General features: G+C 49.8%; 1 protein-coding gene across 2 annotated transcripts in view; it reads right to left on the bottom strand.

Annotated features, from left to right (window-relative positions):
• Positions 1-10,810, bottom strand: part of SLC45A4 (solute carrier family 45 member 4) — an 89,466-nt gene extending 78,656 nt beyond the window's left edge. Inside the window, exon 1 of one of the 2 annotated variants that reach the window (XM_074577932.1) lies at positions 10,683-10,810. The gene's annotated coding sequence lies outside the window, so the exon portion shown is untranslated. Of the gene's footprint in view, positions 1-10,097; positions 10,218-10,682 lie in introns of those variants that run through there. The other variant, XM_074577931.1, reaches the window with a different exon arrangement.
• Positions 10,811-11,740: the final 930 nt, after the last annotated feature.

Genomic DNA, 11,740 nt, shown 5'->3' on the forward strand with positions numbered 1-11,740 from the left:
CTATAAAATGTCATGATGCAGAGAAAGAAACTGAGGAGGACTGTTGATCTGGGACTTCACGTACTTGGAAGGTTTGGAAACAAGTGCGTGGGGCAGCTCTGGTTTGTTTGCTTTGCAGGGGGGAAGGTTAAAAGGGATTTGATGGGTCCCCAGAAATACCCGCGGCAGAAGAAGGTGCCAGGTTCGAGCAGGCTGCCTAATCTATTAGGCAAGGCGCTACAAGAGCTATTTGCTGGAGACAGAAAGAAGAGGTGTTCCCACTGGAAATAAGGATCAGAGGTTAATTAACTGCGGGAACGTCCTACTGAGGAAGCCATCCTGTGAATTCCTATATGGCAGCTCGGGGGCATTGCCATCAGATGTTTTAGGTGTCCGATGAAGCTGCTCACCACGTTGTCGTGGAGATAACCTGCTTTTCTGCTGATTACAGAGGGATGCCAGGGCTCCTGCCTCGGGTACCCAAACCTCGAGGCTGTGAATACCTCCCGAGTGCCTGCTGCAAGACCGTGCCCTAATTTTGTGTTTCTCAGGGAAAGAGCCACCTCAAGTCTCTGGAAAAAAGCAAAACAAGGACAAATTTGTGCACTACTCTGTTTTCATTTGCAGATGAGTTCTGCCAAACTTTGAGTGTCTATTTAAACCTTTGATTTCCTCCCCACTGGCCTGTTTCCGTGCTGGGGTTCATGTTCCTTTTTTTCTTTTTTTTTTTTTTTTTCTTTCCCCTCCCCTTTTTCTTTTAATAACAGTTTTGGGGTTGTTTCACAGTCCGTGTGATGATATATACTCATCACTCTGGACACAAGAGGACTCTGAGCTGAGCACAGCCTACGTGCAAACACCGCGACCTGAGGTTTTGGAGCCTGCCTTGTGTCCAGGGGAGAAGGAAGAAGACTGCAACAGACTGATGGCTCTGGAAAATTAATTGACGGGCCCTGTTTCCAAGGAATGGCTGGCAAGGTCACGGTTTTGAGGCTGCAAGGGCACAGCCTTTTCCTGCTTGCATCCAGTATGCATGCCAGCTTTGCTCGTCCCCTCTTTGGATGTCACCAGATCGCTGTCACATGAGTGCGCCGTGGGTGGGGGAATGCCCTGGCTGCTCTGAGCACGGTGCTCAGCCTGTTCTCCTGCCTGGTTAATCTATGAATACAGCCTGACGATTGCTCGAGGTGTAACTTAAACCTACTGAGGGCTCCTTCTGGGGGACACAGCTCCTGGCCAAACTCTCCTTCTCCCTTGCAAAGGGGATTGTTTAAAGCAGCCTTGAAGGCAGCGTTGCCCCGTGTAGGTGGGTGGTGCACGATGCCGCGTCTCTGCTGAGGGTATTGGTTTCTTTAGCTGCCCTTCTGCATCTGCTTGGTGGTCAGCCCAGCTGCGTGGAGACAATTTGGATGCAAAGAAATGAATTTTTCCCAGGCACAGAAGCTAGAGCTGATTCTTTTTGGACGTGGATGACCTGAGCTTGGCGTACATTGAGTCCTGTCCCTGGGCAGTTTATTCTCACCAGCCAGAAACCTGTATGGATTTAGACTTCCATATGCAACTGTTTGATAATCATGTTGCCATGGCTACATTTGAATCTTGCAATAAATGTGTAATTTCACACATTTACATCAAAAGGAACTCCAGGACATAAAACTGCGTAACAAAGCAAGCTGATCTCTCTCCATAAGCACTTTCCATTTTTAACACCATATTATTATACTCATTGTTTTTTTTTTTGGGGGTGGGGTGAGGGCTATGGGGTAGGTATGACAGCCTGGAGGTTCAGGTTCTTGAGGTCTTGTCTACACTTAGGCTTCCCCAATGCTGGCACCAGGACAGTTGCCCTGCTGGGGTTTAAGCAGCCATTTCCAGAGCAACGCTGGTTCAGTTGCTACTCCTGCTGCCAGTCTCCTTGGGACCTGCAGTGTATTGAGATCTTGTGCAATTAAAAAAAGGAGAAAGTTGAACACAAGACCCTGGTGTGCCCAAAATGCAAGAAGAAGGACAGAGAAAGGCGAGTGGAGCATGAGGGATCTGATGCCCACCTCTCTTCACAGCATGGTCCCTTCATCCCCTTTTCAGCCCGGTCCTCTCATACGTTCCTCCTTGGGTCTTTTTTCCTCTGTTCCACCCTCTTCCATCAGGACTCCTTAGCTCGCCAGCTACCTTATCCCAGTCTCTTTGCCCCACTTGCCCTCAGGCTACTTGCCCTTCTGCCTCTCAGGTGCCGTCTCCCAAGTGCTCTCCTCTTCCTGATGGCTCCTTGTCCCACAAACGCCCTCTCCTAATCCCATGGCAACTCTCATCTTGGTTCATGCCACCTTCTCTGCCTCTGGCAAGAGGCGATGGGTAGGTGAGGGTTATTTGGAGAGGGGCAGGTAGCAGAGAAGAGGCTGTACGCAGGGTGCAGCTTCAGCCAGCAGCAGCTGAATGCAGTGGCGGACGGCAGAGATGCATCCACCGAGCATCAGATCTGGAGAGAAATTTGCATCCAGTCTCTACCCTGCTGATTTAAACAGATTTTTCAGGAGCTCAAAACTTGGACAGTTCTACCTTATTTTTTTTTATTTTTCCTGTAGCAACAGCAGCTGGAACAGTGTCAGCACCAAGGCAGGGCTGCAGCTGGGCTCTTCCTTGCTCAGAAGCAAAGAGGTGCTGAAGAATCCACTAACAGAATATGGGCAAAGCAAATGTTTCACCTCACTCTATGAATTTACTGTTGCGTAGAGAGGAAATTTGACGAAGACAAATGCCCAATACTGACAATTTCTGTGTGAGAAATTGGAAAAGTGAAAAAATATTGGAAAAGCTTAAGATCTTTTTTTTTTTAAGTTGTTTATACAGTTGGAAAAGTTAAGTAAGCCTAATTATTGAGGTTATTGGTTTTAATGAGTCACCACCTTGCTATTATTATTCCTGGTTTCTGTTGCCATAGGACGAGGAGCTGCAGCTGGGCTAAGCTGTGCTGCACAACAAACCCTCACGTTTGCTATTCCAAGATTGAGACATAGGAAAATGGGTGGGCTCAGCCAAGCAGGGGAACACGGGGAAGGAAAGCAATGTTTGCCAGTATGTTGCGTGGCAACCTCAGCATTGTACTGGGGGCAAAGATGGGTTTCCATCAGGGCCTGGGGGGACTGTTGTGGGTTGATTTGTGGATGTTTCTGAAGAGCCCTTCCAAAGACATGTGGTAGAAGGTACGAGGAGGTTGGCCACAGAGGTTGCCATCGTGTGCTTGTTGTTGTTGGGAACCACCATGGTCAGAGAAGTCACAGGGCTTTGAGAGTGAAGATCTGAGTTTGATGTTATGGGAAGGGAGGAGACTGTGGAGGGATATAGGCTGGGAAGCAAGACAAAAAGAGAGGTTAGGAGAAAAATCTCCATGGTGGTATCCTGAATGGGTGAGAGTGAAGCATGATCAAGGCCCATGGAAGGTACTTTAGTAACAGGGCAAGGAAGAGGTATGCAAGAGATTTACGTGCAGGGCTGGAGAAGTGGGGCTTGAAAAAATCCACAGGGCTTAACTGCAGCCTAAATTAATGGACCTTGAAAGAGAGGTGTGAGGTGGCACTCAGGAGCCGTGTCTGCGTGGCAGATAACACATTGTGTTGCTTGCTGTGTTGTAAGAAGATTTAGGGAGAAGGCTTGGGAGGAAAGGGATGTCAAAAACTCTGTTTTATCCAGGCTGAGCTTTAGTTAATAATTAGACATCCATGAGACATCACGTCACCTGGGTGATTGCTTTGAACTGGCCTTTCCTTACTGAGAGCCAAAACAAGCCAATCCATTGGGATCTCAATGGAGGAGAGTGAGCTTGCGTGTGTGTTAGCATGTGTGGTAACTCCGACCTGCTGTTCAGATCAGGCAGCACCACAAGCCCGCGGGGTGGAGTCAGGAACATGCTAACCCACAGTGTTTCATTGATTGGTTTCAATTGATCAGTTGTGTAGAAACAAAGCAAACAAATTTTCTGGTCTCTCGGATGTTGCAGAGGGTGTCAGGTTTGCTCGCAGCAAGTTTATCTCTTTCAGCTGATCCTGCACTTTCAGTTCTCTCTCTGGGATGGCAGAGAAAAGTCTTTTTTGAGGTGGACAGCTGGCCTCAGAAACAACAGGGAAGATCTGCCAGAAGAATGGACTATCAGACCGATTTTCTTTCCCTCTCATTGCATACAAGGGCATCTTCTAAAAATGCCACAGGAGCAAGCACAGGAGGGGTATACCCCAAAGTGAGCTACCCCGTGAGCATGAAAGTCATCCTCGAGCCATTGTGTTTTCTGCAGTGTGGTCCCTCCCTGTTAGCCCAACAAGAAGTGTGGCACAGTCCTTCATCTTCAGTCTGCCAGCCCCTGTACCTTAGTGTCCAACGCCTGGGAGCAGAGGGGAACCCTCACCTTTCTCTCTATGGCATGGGTAAAGTGTGCCTCCCTTTTTCACAGCTACCAAGATCTGGCCTTTCCTGCTCAATTATCCACTTCCCAATACTTCCCAGAGCTTGAATGCTGGACTCCACTAAGGCTCCAGAGAGAGATTAGTGTGGACTTGCCTTGGCTGTGGATGACCTTCATTCTCTTTTGCATTTATTCCTCCTAGAGGTTCAAGGAGGAGAAGGAAGGGGAGGGTGAGCTACAGCTAAATCCTGTTCTTGGATCTCCCTTGAGCCAGTGAAGAGTAAGCGCTGTACCTAAATGAACCCAAAAGGCACTGTGGCGTCATCCAAGCGGGACGTGGTGGCCTCTTCCCAAGTGCCTGAGCTGCCACACGCTTCGGCCATGCTCCAGCAGGCAACGTAGCCCAGGGACCCTGGGGACAGAGGCTGGGCTGCTGCCAAAGCACCGAGCTCCCCTCCGGGCAACTGGAAGGTGGCAAAAACGCAGGTCGTGAATGCTGTCTGGAGCGAGTGACCTGGATGTGTCTGCCCAGACTTCATACAAAGAGGAAACGTGGTCCCGGCTCCGTTGCTCACAGGGCTTTGTGCCGGAGGCCGAAGCGGATACCGCACAATGTGTGGAGAGCCACAGCTCTTGCCCAGTCGCAGAAGAGGCCACTGTTTTCCTCGGGACCCAGCGCGGCTCTGCGAACCCGTCTGCACAATAGACTTGTCAAAATGGATGCCAAGAGCATCCAGCCTCTCCGCCGTTAATGCCAAAGCTTCCTGATAGCAGGCTGCTCTGCAGCCTAATGCAGCTCACTAAGGGGGAAATTCAGATGCTCAGGATGTTCAGACAAGAACTGCAGAATATATTGGTGGCTGTCAATGTTTTTTCACTCCCGTGGCCACTTAATCTTTGGACTTAAGTGTGCAAATCCCCCCTTGTGCAGCACTGCTGCTCTGGTTTTCGTGGGTCACTACAGCAAAGTTAAGCCGTGTTTTTCTTGGTGTGTTTATCATTGTTTTCTCTATTGGCTTGTGCGTGTGAGAATTGTTATCTGAAACTCCCTCTCCTCCCTGCCAAAGCACAGTGAATCCTCTGGCAGGGATGAGTGGCCTGTGGACTGCAAATGGAGAAGAACCCGGCTCATCCTTTCTCTCTCCTCAATGTTCATGTATATAGCTCGATGTTCACGTATTTGCTCGATGTTCATGAAGACAGTGGTCATGGAGAGTCCCAGCTAACGACACAGTCATGATCCCAGCCAGAAGCTGGTCCCATGCCTGACAATTAGCTAAGAATTATGTCAAATATCCTGGAATAGGTCTGACGGGACAAGTACAGGAGACCCAGCAGGTTACTCAGTCTGCCTCCAGCATTGCACCGGGACAGGGCTCAATCCACCTTTACATGACTATAGGATTTGCTGCTTCTCTCCCTTGTAATGATGAAAGAGTGTTCCCTCGGTATTTGCCAATTCTGAACATTATTTAGTGTGTTGCATTGCAAATAAAGGAAAATACTCAATTTCTACTAATTTTTTATTTGGGGCTGAAGTTTTATATCCCCTGGTCCCTTTTTTTTGGCGCGTTAAAATTAATGGACTTTCCAGGGTGATCAAATTTGCTCAAGGAAGAACTTGAATATCAGTTTTTCTACTGAGTGAGACAATGTGGGAAATTTTTGTTAGATTGTCTGGAACAAATACAATTTTTCCACTGCTTTTCAGGTCAGGCCAATGTACAGGTTACTAAGGGGCAGACTAGCGGGAGAGGCAGCGCTGCCTTCGCTTCCTCTTCCCTCCTGCATGCAGAAATAAGAGACCTGATGAGATTGCAAGCTGGGGTCAAAGAGGGGTCTCTGACAAGGAGCAGAGCTCCGGCTCTCCCATGTGGGAAGGGAAGAACTCCGGCCATTTCATTCTCTTAATTAGGAAGAAATAGCACATGTCCCTCACACAGCACTAACCAAGAAGTGCAATTAATGTATCTGGTGATAGATCTTGGCTGCCCTGAGGTACTCTTGTGAGGTAGAAGTTTATAAATTGGGCCAAATAGGGGCTTCAAAACTCCCTGTTTTCACAGTAGCTCAAACTCCAGGTCAGAGTGGGCACAGGCTACGTTGGGCCAGAAATGTCAGCTATGCCCGTGACTTTACACACACTATCCGTTTTCCATCCACATCCCTTTTTACCACCAAGAATTTAGCTAATTTAGCAAAATATCATGGACACCAATAGCTAGTGCCAGTGTTGAAGGATCAATGCCACTTCTGCAGTGCAACTGCAGTCAGTTTGCCCTTCCTGGGAAGGCTGTTGCAGTGATGAGAAGAGGAAGGACACGTTATTAGACCAGTAGATATGCTCCAAGTTGGAGGCCTCAGATTTCTGCGAAAAGGTGGGATCTTGTCTGACTTTGGCAGAACTGGTCACATGAAATGGTTTAGTGCTGGATTTTGTGTCCGTGAGCATACGCCGCTCAGACTCCGTGCTTGCCAGCACAGAGACGCCAAGTGATACGTGAGAGCCCTCCCACCGTTTGAAAGTAGGAAAAAAAAAAGCTGGCATGAGATGGTAAATGCTGCCGTGCGGTGTTCAAGGAAAACCTGTTTGCGTGGGATGTACTGGAAAAATTGCTCAAGAATGGTGCATTCTCATAAAAAATGATCTGGCTGCCGTTCAGGTCAGTGTTTTTGTATTGGAGCTGTGGGCTACGTGGTTACATCTGCGTATGTGTGCAGCCGCTAATAAGGTGTTTGCTTTGCATGAGACCTAATCTCCCTTGCTCTGGGATGCTGGAGATCATGGGCTGCATCAAAAGCAGCGTGGCCAGCAGGGCAAGGGAGGGGATTCTGCCCCTCTGCTCTGCTCTCTTGAGACCCCACCTGGAGTACTGCGTCCAGCTCTGGAGCCCCCAGCACAAGGAGGACTCCTGGTGTGTATGGAGGACTCCTTGTGTGGACACTTCGTGTATCCAGAGGAGACCACGAAGATGCTCAGAGGGCTGGAGCACCTCTACTGTGAGGACAGGCTGAGACAGTTGGGGCTGTTCAGCCTGAAGAAGAGAAGGCTCCGGGGAGACCTTATAGCAACTGTCCAGTATCTGAAGGCCCCTTACAAGAAAGCTGGAGAGGGACTTTTTACAAGGGCATGTAGTGATAGGACGAGGGGTAATGGCTTCAAGCTGGAAGAGGGGAGATTTAGATTAAATATTAGGAAGAAATTCTTGACTGTGAGGGCAGTGAGACACTGGAACAGTTGCCCAGAGAAGCTGTGGCTGCCCCATCCCTGGAGGTGTTCAAGGCCAGGCTGGATGGGGCTTTGAGCAGCCTGGTCTGGTGGGACGTGTCCCTGCCCAGGGCAGGGGGGTTGGAACTGGGTGATCTTTAAGGTCCTTTCCAACCCAAATCATTCTATGATTCTCTGATCTTTGCCCTCATCTAGTTTTGGGTCTTGATCCATCTCAGAGCTGCTTGTGTTGATACATGGCTTCATGGCAGAGAGAGGCACCCTGTGGATGTCAGTCCAGGAGAGGAGCTCAGCCCAGATCAGCTTACTGATGGTGCTTAGTCCCTTCACGGTGGGAAGGTGGGAGGGCTAAAATGCTACATCCGCTCAATAGCAGATTATAGCAAGATTTCTGATCCCTGCAAGGCAAAGCAGTGACCATGCTTCAGAGATGGGTGAAGGGGTTCCTGGAGATCCAAGTTACGAATCAGCATTAGGTGCTGGAGGGAAAAAATGATGTGAACGCTCAGTTGTTCGCTGGAGCCTCCTTCCAACCCCTGCTTGACAAACCAGCAGTGAGCCGTGGAGGGACAGCCCTCACTCTGTCTCCTCTCTCTCATTCTTAGGTGAAGGCACCTGGATGGTCTTCTGCAAGCATTCTTGCTCTCCTACCACCAGACCTCCAGCCTTTCCGACAATAGTGACCTTGTTCTACGCTCGGTTCCTGCAATCTTCAAGACTAGAAACATCAGCACAACCGCCACCAAATCCTGCAGCAGCCAGCCCCTCTGCTTTCACAGGGTGAGGTTTAATGGGCATGTTTTAAAATGATTGCTCGGTACAGAGGGCCCTTTGTCCTCAACAGCATTAAATGAAATAATACAGACCATAAATTTCACGCAAAAACTGTAGCGAAAGAAAATGAAGTGGCAATTCTCAGCAGACTGCTATTTCTGCAGAGGAATTGCCCTTATGCTGCTGAATGGTTTGGTTACAATCAGTCCTGCAGCAGGCACTGGGAATTAGAACAGAGTAAAGTTACGCAGGAGGAAGGCTGTGCTTTAGGTCCCTTGTGCCACTGCTTTTAAAAAAAATCAGCCTTCACAAGCGACTGCTCTTTTCCCTCTGGAAGAAGAGCCGAAGCAGAGTTTGCAATGAGAAGTTTAATAGAGAAGTAGGGAATGCGCAAAAGTCCCCTTTCTTGCAAGCACACCAGATCTCTCATGTGTGGCTTTGTACACTCACTGATGAGCACAGACACCGATGATGTAGGGTGAGGAGAGGTCCCTGCCATCACATGTGTGTTGTACTTACACACCCTTTGGCCCCTCCACACCCAAAGAACTGTCCCAGCAGGCACGAATGCCATCTCTCCTTCTCCGAGAGGATTCGCTGCTTTTTGCACTCCTTTCTGACCTCCTGTCCGTCCAAATCAACACTGCCAACTTGTCCTCCTTGGCATTTTTGCTCCGTCACCCCAGCTGAGACCTCCCATCCTTGCCGCATCCATGCAGGAGGTTGCCTGGTAGCACCGGGCATTTGACACCAGCTTTTGAGAAACAGGCGCCAGTTTTAGCTAAAAGATGCTCAACACTGTGAGCACTGAAAGCACCGGGAACGATCGTCTGTGACTTCCCTGTTAAAAGCACAGCCCTGTGTCATACCCATCGTCACAGCTACAGTAACACAGCCACAGAGTCAGACCCCGGGTACAACGAGCAGTTCATGCCTCCTCCCCCCCCCAAACACACACAAAAAATGAGATGCACCCACGCACAAAACCAGGGCGTGAAAAAACTCCCTGGCGACTGAGCTGTTTTGCTTGCACAAAACAGGGTTCCTGGAAAGGCCTGGCATTCAGACGGCAGGACAGACGGCTGGTTTCGGCACTGCCCATCATTGTGGTGTCTGGGCTTTGCAAAACAAGCTCTGTCTTTGAAAATCTTTTTTTTTTTTTTTCTTAATTAAGACAAGAGGAACCGTCTAAGCTAAGGTCTCTCCCCTCCTGACTACCTCAGAAGGTAAAACATACCGAACCATGTTCCCCTGCCTTGAGATTATTATAGCATTTCCAAACGCTAGCCTGCTCTGGTAATTCTGCGTTTTAACCAGTCTCCCAGGCTGCCTCCTTTAGCTGCCAGCAAACACCCTCTTCCCAAATTAACCCGACCAAAATGAGCTGCAGCAGAATCTACCTAATTGCTCTCCTCGCTCCAAACAGCACGATTTACAAAGGGGACTTTTCCTGCAGTCACCAGACTTACAACATTCATTATTCTTAAGCTAGGAGTTGCTGCGGTATCTTTATTCTCAGATACCACCTTTAATCTCACGCGCTGCCGTTCGCGGCACCCGCCGGCTGCAGCAATCCCGCACCATGCCCTCTTTCCATCCTCTCCCGGGCAAGCAAGGCAAGGGACAGCCGGCCGAGCAAGGGGTGGTTGTCGGCAGTCACCCGGCGAGAGCTGCATCCCCCCTCGGAGACAGGCATGCAACTTCCACCGCCGGAGCACTCACGTTGGCGGCAGCGCGGATCCCTTTGAACAGCTTAGCTCCCGTTCATTTTTAACCGGCGGATCTAAATGGAGGTGCCTGCGTGACACCAAGCCATCATCCAGACGCCGGCTTGATGGTTGTTGACATGTCAAAGCAACGTCTTAGTTAGCAAATAGATCAACAAACTGAGCGAGAGAGCGAGGAGCCCGGCACATCAGTGCGAACCGCTGCGGCGTGGGGCATCCCTGCTATACGGGCAGGCAGCTCATGCCGCTGCCGCTGCTCTTGGCTTTACGCAGCCCCGTCGAATTCAGCGTTGCTAGCTAGCGTTTTCTGCCGGTGTTTAAAATAGCATCGGGAACATTCCCATACTGATTTCCCCGGCAGCGCTTGCTGAGCCGTGTCGGTTGAGTACCACAGCTCCTGCAACCGTGCAGCACGTTAAAAACATTTGCTTGCTTTCTCCCTCCAGGGGAGGTGGGGGGGAGGAAAAAGCCCTGCAGACGTTTCTCGCCAAGCTACCAGCAAATCCCGACCTGAGCTAATTCTGCCATGGCTGAAAGCAAGAGGATGTTTGCAGTGCATGAAGCTGATTTGCTGACTTACCCTTCATCTCTCTCAAGAATGCCAGGTGAAGAAGGCGGCCTCTCGCTCAAGAAATAAGCCACAAGAAAGCCGGCGGCAGCCACTGCAGAGCTTGCTCAGAAGTTCGCTCCCTCTGTCACAGCGTATGCAGCTTGCCAGGTATAGCCTGGATGAGAACACCCTGTGCTTTTCCCAAGATGAATGAGATCAGCATATATTCAGGCAAGGAAAAAAAATATAATGAAAATTCCCTCCTAATATATGTGATGGTTTGCGACCCAGAGGTAAAGTGTTCGTCTACAAGTTCCTCTGCTTTACAACTCAGGATTTTCTGGGGTGAATTTCACAGGGAGAGGAAGTTTTTCTTCTAGCTTTGGTGTTGTTAATGTGTTGACGTGTTGTTTGTGTGTTAAAAAGCAAGCAAATGGTATCTCCACGGGGTAGGCAGGAACCCCGTCCTCAGCAGCATGAGATGGAGGGCACGTGAAGGGTACCATTACGAGCCCCAGAGATGCCTTTATAACGTGGATGCTGATGCTTTTTGACTCAAGCCGCTACCTTGCTGTTATAGAGACCACCTGGTTTGAGCAGATCCTGACTCCGCTGCTCCTGGCATTTCTCAGCAAGGTTGTTCAGATCAAGCTCTCTTCTGGCTGGCTGCTTCACAGCTCCCCAGCTCGGCAGAGTGCTTTTCTGCTGCCAGGTCCTTCCCATCAACCATTTCTCAAGCCTTATCACCTGCCTGTCAGGGAGGGTGGGGGCGTCACTGTGCTGAAGCCCTGGGGTGACGGGGAGGCAAGAGAAAGGGCATGAGCTGCTCGGAAGACTCAGATGGGCCAAAACCTTTTGGTGTCAGAGAGTCAAACAGCGTCATGTACCTCTGGATTCTCTGTCCTTGTGCTGGGGGGATCCGGTACTGTTTAGTGCAAGAGGACCATGGCACGTCCAGGAGTTTTAATCACAGAATCATAGAATGGTTTAGGTTGGAAGGAACCTTAAAGATCACCCAGTTCCAACCCCCCTGCCATGGGCAGGGACACCTCCCACTAGACCAGGTTGCTCAAAGGCCCATCCAGCCT

Source organism: Larus michahellis, chromosome 2 (genome assembly GCF_964199755.1).
Source record: "Larus michahellis chromosome 2, bLarMic1.1, whole genome shotgun sequence".
Lineage (NCBI taxonomy): Eukaryota > Metazoa > Chordata > Aves > Charadriiformes > Laridae > Larus > Larus michahellis.